Below are 7,833 nucleotides of genomic sequence, written 5' to 3' on the forward strand. Positions count from 1 at the left end.
GGTTCTTCATGACATTTTTTTTAAAAATTCCATATATATGTGTTAGCATATGGTATTTGTCTTTCTCTTTCTGACTTACTTCACTCTGTATGACAAACTCTAGGTCTACCCACCTCATTACAAATAGCTCAATTTCGTTTCTTTTTATGGCTGAGTAATATTCCATTGTATATATGTGCCACACCTTCTTTATCCATTCAGCCGATGATGGGCACTTAGGTTGTTTCATTCTCTGGTTTATTGTAAATAGATCTGCAATGAACATTTTGGTACATGACTCTTTTTGAATTATGGTTTTCTCAGGGTATATGTCCAGTAGTGGGATTGCTGGGTCATATGGTAGTTCTAATTGTAGTTTTTTAAGGAACCTCCATACTGTTTTCCATAGTGGCTGTACCAATTCACATTCCCACCAGCAGTGCAAGAGTGTTCCCTTCTCTCCACACCCTCTCCAGCATTTATTGTTTATAGATTTTTTTGATGATGGCCATTCTGACTGGTGTGAGATGATATCTCATTGTAGTTTTGATTTTCATTTCTCTAATGACTAATGATGTTGAGCATTCTTTCATGTTTTTGTTGGCAGTCTGTATATCTTCTTTGGAGAAATGTCTATTTAGGTCTTCTGCCCATTTTTGGATTGGGTAGTTTGTTTTTTTGTTATTGAGCTCAATGTGCTCCTTGTAAATTTTGGAGATTAATGCTTTGTCAGTTGCTTCATTTGCAAATATTTTCTTCCCCTCTGAGTGTTATCTTTTGGTCTTGTTTATGGTTTCCTTTGCTGTGCAAAAGCTTTGAAGTTTCATTAGGTCCCATTTGTTTATTTTTGTTTTTATTTCCATTTCTCTAGGAGGTGTGTCAAAAAGGATCTTGCTGTGATTTATATCATAGAGTGTTCTGCCTATGTTTTCCTCCAAGAGTTTTATAGTGTCTGGCCTTACATTTATATCTTTAATCCATTTAGAGTTTATTTTTGTGTATGGTGTTAGGGAGTGTTCTAATTTCATTCTTTTACATGTAGCTGTCCAGTTTTCCCAGCACCACTTATTGAAGAAGCTGTCTTTCCTCTATTGTATATTCTTTCCTCCTTTATCAAAGATAAGGTGACCATATGTGCATGGGTTAATCTCTGGGCATTCTATCCTGTTCCATTGATTTATATTTCTGCTTTTGTGCCAGTACCATACTGTCTTGATTACAGCAGCTTTGTAGTATAGTCAGAAGTCAGAGACCCTGATTCCTCCATCTCCGTTTTTCTTTCTCCAGATTGCTTTGGCTATTCGGGGTCTTTTGTGTATCCATACAAAGTGTGAAATTTTTTGTTCTAGTTCTGTGAAAAATGCCAGTGGTAGTTTGATAGGGATTGCATTGAATCTGTAGATTGCTTTGGGTAGTATGGTCATTTTCACAATGTTGATTCTTCCAATCCAAGAATATGGTATATTTCTCCATCTGTATTGTCTTTGATTTCCTTCATCAGTGTCTTATAGATTTCTGCATACAGGTCTTTTGTCTCCTTAGGAAGGTTTATTCCTAGGTATTTTATTCTTTTTTTGCAGTGGTAAATGGGATTGGTTCCTTAATTTCTCTTTCAGATTTTTCATCATTAGTGTATAAGAATGCAAGAGATTTCTGTGCATTAATTTTGCATCCTGCTACTTTTCCAAATTCATTGATTAGCTCTTGTAGTTTTCTGGTTACATCTTTAGGATTCTCTATGTATAGTAACTTGTCATCTGCAAGCAGTGACAGTTTTACTTCTTCTTTTCTGATTCACATTCCTTTTATTTCTATATCTTCTCTGATTGCTGTGGGTAAATCTTCTGAAACTATGTTGAATAATAGTGGTGACAGTGGGCAACCTTGTCTTGTTCCTGATCTTAGAGGAAAGGGTTTCAGTTTTTCACCCTTGAGACTGATGTTGGCTCTGGTTTGTCTTATATGGCTTTTATTATGTTGACATAGATTTCCTCTATGCCTACTTTCTGGAGAGTTTTTATCAAACATGGGTGTTGAATTTTGTCAAAAGCTTTTTGTGCATCTATTATCACATGGTTTTTATCCTTCAGTTTGTTAATATGGTGTATCATATTCATTGATTTGCATATATTGAAGAATCCTTGCATTCCTGGGATAAACCACACTTGATCATGGTGTATGATCCTTTTAATGTGCTGTTGCGTTCTGTTTGCTAGTATTTTGTTGAGGATTTTTCATCTATGTTCATCAGTGATGTTGGCCTGTAGTTTTCCTTTTTTGTGACATCTTTTTCTGGTTTTGGTATCAGGGTGATGGTGACCTTGTAGAATGACTTTGGGAGTATTCCTCCCCCTGCTTAATTTCGGAAGAGTTTGAGAAGGATGGGGGTTAGCTCTTCTCTAAATGTTTGATAGAATTCGCCTGTGAAGCCATCTGGTCCTGGGCTTTTCTTTGTTGAAGGATCTTTTTTCTTTTATAGGAATACTTAGTTGTATTGTGCTTCACAGGTATTGCGTTTTTTATAAATTGGAAGTTCTGTAGCAACCCTGCATAGAGAAAGTGTATAGACACCATTTTCCCGGCAGCATTATTGTAAAATAAAGGTACATACATTGTTTTTTTCGGCATGATACCGTTATTGCACATTTAATAGACAAAAGTACAGTGTAAATCTAACTTTATGTATCCTCGGAAAGAAAAAAATTCTAGTGACTCACTTTATTGTGATATTTGCTTTACTGAGGTCTGGATATAAACCTGCAATATCTCCAAGTTATGCCTGTGTATATAAATATGTTGGAAGATTTTTAATCACAGTTTCAACTTCAGTGCTTGTGATTGGTCTGTTCATACTTTGTATTTCTTCCTGGTTCAGTCTGGGAAGTTTGTAGTTTTCTAAAAATTTATCCATTTCTTCCACGTTGTCCATTTTATTGGCATATAGTAGCTTGTAGTAGTCTCTCATGATCCTTTGTATTTCTGCAGTGTCAGTTGTTACTTCTCCTTTTTCATTTCTAATTCTGTTGATTTGAGGCTTCTCCCTTTTTTCCTTGATGAGTCTGGCTAATGGTTTATCAATTTTGTTTATCTTCTCAAGGAACCAGCTTTTAGTTTTATTGATCTTTGCTATTGTTTCCTTCATTTCTTTTTCATTTATTTCTGATCTGATCTTTATGATTTCTTTCCTTCTGCTAACTTTGGGGTATTTTGTTCTTCTTTGTCTAATTGCTTTAGGTGTAAGTTTAGGTTGTTTATTTGAGATTTTTCTCGTTCCTTGAGGTAGGGTTGTATTTCTAAAATCTTCCCTCTTACAGCTGCTTTTTCTGTATCCTGTAGGTTTTGGTTTGTTGTGTTTTCCTTGTCAATTGTTTCTAGGTAGTTTTTGATTTCTCTGTGATTTCTTCAGTGATCTCTTCATTATTTAGTAGTGTATTGTTTAGCCTCCATGTGTTTGCATTTTTTACAGTTTTTTTTTCTTGTAATTGATATCTAATCTCATAGCATTGTGGTAAGAAAAAAGAACCTTGATAGGATTTCAATTTTCTTAAATTTACCAAGGCTTGATTTCTGACCCAAGCTGTGGCCTATCCTGGAGAATGTTCCATAAGCCCTTGAGAAGAAATTGTATTCTGTTTTTTAGGATGGAGTGCCCTATAAATATCAGTTAAATCTAACTGGTCTAAATTGTCTTTTAAAGCTTGTGTTTCCTTATTTATTTTTATTTTGGATGATCTGTCCATTGGTGAAAATTCCCCTACTATTATTGTGTTACTGTTGATTTCCCCTTTTATGGCTGTTAGCATTTGCCTTATGTATCGAGGTGCTCCTATACTGCATGCATAAATATTTACAATTGTTGTAACTTCTTCTTGGATTGATCCCTTGATCATTATTTAGTGTCCTTCTTTATCTTTTGTAAAGGTCTTCATTTAAAAGTCTATTTTGTCTGATATGAGCATAGCTACTCCAGCTTTGTTTTGATTTCCGTTTGCATGGAATATTTTTTTCCATCCCCTCACTTCCAGTCTGTATGTGTCCCTAGGTCTGAAGTAGGTCTCTTGTAGAGAGCATATATACAGGTCTTGGTTTTGTTTCCATTCAGCCAGTCTGTGTCTTTTGGTTGGATCATTTAATCCCTTTACATTTAATGTGATTATCACTATGTATGTTCCCATTACCATTTTCTTAATGGTTTTGGATTTGTTATTGTTGGTCTTTTACTTCTCTTCTGTTTCCTGCTGAGAGAAGTTCCTTTAGCATTTGTTCCGATCTCATTTGGTTGTGCTGAATTCTCTTAACTTCTGCTTTTCTGTAAATTTTTAAATTTGTCCGTTGAATCTGAATGAGATCCTTGCTGGGTAGAGTAATCTTGTTTGTAATTTTTTCCCTTTCATCCCTTTAAATATGTCCTGCCACTCCCTTCTGGCTTACAGAGTTTCTGCTGAAAGATCAGCTGTTAACATTATGAGGTTTTCCTTGTATGTTATTTGTTGCTTTTCCCTTGCTGCTTTTAATTTTTTTTTGAATTTTATTTTTGATAGTTTGATTAATATGTGTCTTGGCGTGTTTCCCTTGGATTTATCCTGTACAGGACTCTCTGTTCTTCCTGGACTTGATTGGCTATTTCTTTTCCCATGTTATGGAAGTTTTCAACTATAATCTCTTCAAATATTTTCCCAGACCTTTTTTTTTTTCTCTTCTTCTTCTGGGACCCCTATAATTAGAATGTTGGTGCATTTAATGTTGTCCCAGAAGTCTCTGAGACTGTCCTCAATTTGTTCTCATTCTTTTTTCTTTATTCTGGTCTGCGATAGTTATTTCCATTATTTTATCTTCCAGGTCACTTATCTGTTCTTCTGCCTCAGTTATTCTGTTATTGATTCCTTCTAGAGAATTCTTAATTTCATTTATTGTGTGATTAGTCAATGTCTGTTTGCTCTTTAGTTCTTCTAAGTCCTTGTTAAAAATTTCTTATATTTTCTCCATGCTATTTCCAAGATTTTGGATATCTTTACTATCATTACTCTGAATTATTTTTCAGGTAGACTGCCTTTTTCTTCTTTGTTTGGTCTGGTGGGGTTTTACCTTGCTCCTTCATCTGCTGTATATTTCTCTGTCTTCTCATTTTGTTTAACTTACTGTTTTTGGGGTCTCCTTTTCAGAGGCTGCACATTCGTAGTTCCCATTGTTTTCGGTGTCTGCCCCCAGTGGGTAAGTTTGGTTCAGTGGGTTGTGTAGGCTTCCTGGTGGAGAGGACTGGTGCCTGTGTTCTTGTTGGTGGGCCTGTAACTTGTCCTTCTGTTGGGCAGGGTCACATCTGGTGATGTGTTTTGAGGTGTCTGTGGACTTAGTATGATTTTAGCCAGCCTCTCTGCTAATGGAGGCGTTTTGTTACTCTCTTGCTAAATGTTTGGCATGCGGCATCCAGTACTGGAGATTGCAGGCCGTTGGGTGGAACTGGGTCTTAGCGTTGAGACAGAGATGTCTGGGAGAGCTCTTGCCAATTGACATTATGTGGGTCCACGAGTTCTCTGGATGGTTCAATGTCCTCATCTTCGCTCTCCCACCTCAGACGCTCAGGCCTGATGCCAGTCCAGAGCACAAAGACCCTGTCAGCCACATGGCTCAGAAAAAACGAGAGAAAAAAAGAAAGAAAGAAAGTGATAAATTTTAAAAAGTAAGAAAATTTCTTAATTAAAAAAAGTAAAAAAGTTATAATAATAAAAAAAAGAAGAGAGCAACCAAACCAATGAACAAATTCACCAATGATAACAAGTGCTAAAAACTATACTAAGCTAAACATAAAATTCAGAAACAAATCAGTCACAGACAGCAAACCCCAAGTCCATAGCTGCTCCCAAAGTCCACCGCCTCAATTTTGGGATGATTCATTTTCTTTTCAGGTATTCCACAGATGCAGGGTACATCAAGTTGATTGTGGGGATTTAATCCGCTGCTCCTGAGGCTGCACGGAAAAATTTCCCTTTCTCTTCCTTGTTCACACAGATCCTGGTGTTCAGCTTTGGTTTTGACCCTATCTCTGCATGTAGGCCCCCCTCAGGCATCTGGTCCCTGCCCAGACAGGAAGGGGTTAAAGAAACAGCTGATTAGGGCACTTTTGCTCATTCAGGCCAGGGGGAGGTAGGGGTATGGTAGTCCTAATCGGAATGCAGGGTAACCACCAACAGCAGAGGCCAGTGTGACATTGCAATAGTCTGAGGCATGCCATGTGTCCTCCTGTGGAATTTGTCCCTGGATCACATGACTCTGTCAGTGGTGGGCTGCACAGGTTCCTGGGGTGGTTGGTTTGTGGACAGTGACCTGTGCTTGCACACAGGCTCCTTGGTGATTGCAGCAGCAGTGTTAGAGTTTCATGCCCATCTCTGGTATCTGAGCTGATAGCCGCAGCTCTCACCTGTCTCTGGAGCTCGTTTAGACAGTGCTCTGCCTTCTGTGGGCAGATGGGGAAGGAATCCCCTCTCCTTGCACACCCTGAAACAATGGTCTCTTGTCTCTTCAGCAGGTCCAGGTTTTTTCCTGGACTCCCTCCTGGCTAGCTGTGGTGCACTAGCCCCCTTCAGGCTGTGTTCAAGGAGCCAACCCAAATCCTCTCCCTGGGATCTGACCTCCGAAGCCTGAGCCTCAGCTCCCAGCCCCCACCCACCCCACTGGGTGAGCAGACAAGCCTCTCAGGCTGGTGAGTGCTGGTTGGCACCAATCCTCTGTGAGGGAATCTCTCCACTTTGCCCTCCTCACTCCTGTTGCTGTGGTCTCTTCCATGGCTCCAAAGCTTCTCTCCCCACCCACCCCATCTCCACCAGTGAAGGGTCTTCCTAGTGTGTGGAAACTTTTCCTCCTTCACAGCTCCCTCCCAGAGGTGCGGGTCTCACCCTTATTTTTTGTCCCTCTTTTTTCTTTTGCCCTACCCAGTTATGTGAGGATTTTCTTGCCTTTTTGGAAGTCTTCTGCCAGCATTCAGTAGGTGTTCTGTAGTAGTTGTTCCATATGTAGATGTATGTTTTATGTATTTGTGGGGAGGAAGGCGATCTCCTCTGCCATCTTGAAGGTCCCCCCATTTCTTCTTTTTGTTTCTACCATGGTGGTTTGTTGATTTTCTTTTTCTAGTAGTGTGCTTCTTTTCCTTCCTTTTTGGTTTTTGTGTATGTACAGTAGGTTTTTGATTTGTAGTTGCCATGGGGTTCTTATTACTTTCACCTATAATTAGATCTACTTCTTTTAATCTGGTAGCCATTTAAGTTCAAACACACTCTAAAATATCTCCATTTTTTACTCCTCTCCCCAACATTTTGTGGTTTTGATCTCACATTTTAAATATTCATGCTTATCCCTTCATTGTGTATTGTAGTTATAGTTATTTTCATACTTTTTTTGTCTTTTAATGTATATACTGTCTTATTTAAGTGATCTTTTATTCTTACTATGTATTTGCCATTCCTAGTGGTATTTTCCCTTTCCTATAGATGATTATTTCTTTTTCATTTAAAGACCCTTTAACATTTATTTTAGGGTAAATTTAGTGTTGATGAATTCTTACAGTTTTTGCTTGTCTGAGAAGTTCTTTATCTCTCCTTCTATTCTAAATGATAATCTTTTTGTACAGGGTATTGTAAATTGCAGGGTTTTGCCTTTCCTCTTTGAGTATATCATGCCTCTCCCTTTTGTCCTGCAAAGTTTCTGCAGAGAAGTGATATGATAGCCTTATGAGAATTCTCTTATATATGACTCTTTGTTTTTCTCTCGCTGCCTTTAGAATTCTCTCTTTATCTTTTGTCATGTTAATTATGATATACCTTGGTATGGGTCTGTTTGTGTTCATCTAGTTTGGGACTATGT

The sequence above is a fragment of the Aethalodelphis obliquidens genome, unplaced genomic scaffold (assembly GCF_003676395.1).
Source record: "Aethalodelphis obliquidens isolate GAN/ISIS:26980383/991018 unplaced genomic scaffold, ASM367639v1 scaffold54, whole genome shotgun sequence".
Lineage (NCBI taxonomy): Eukaryota > Metazoa > Chordata > Mammalia > Artiodactyla > Delphinidae > Aethalodelphis > Aethalodelphis obliquidens.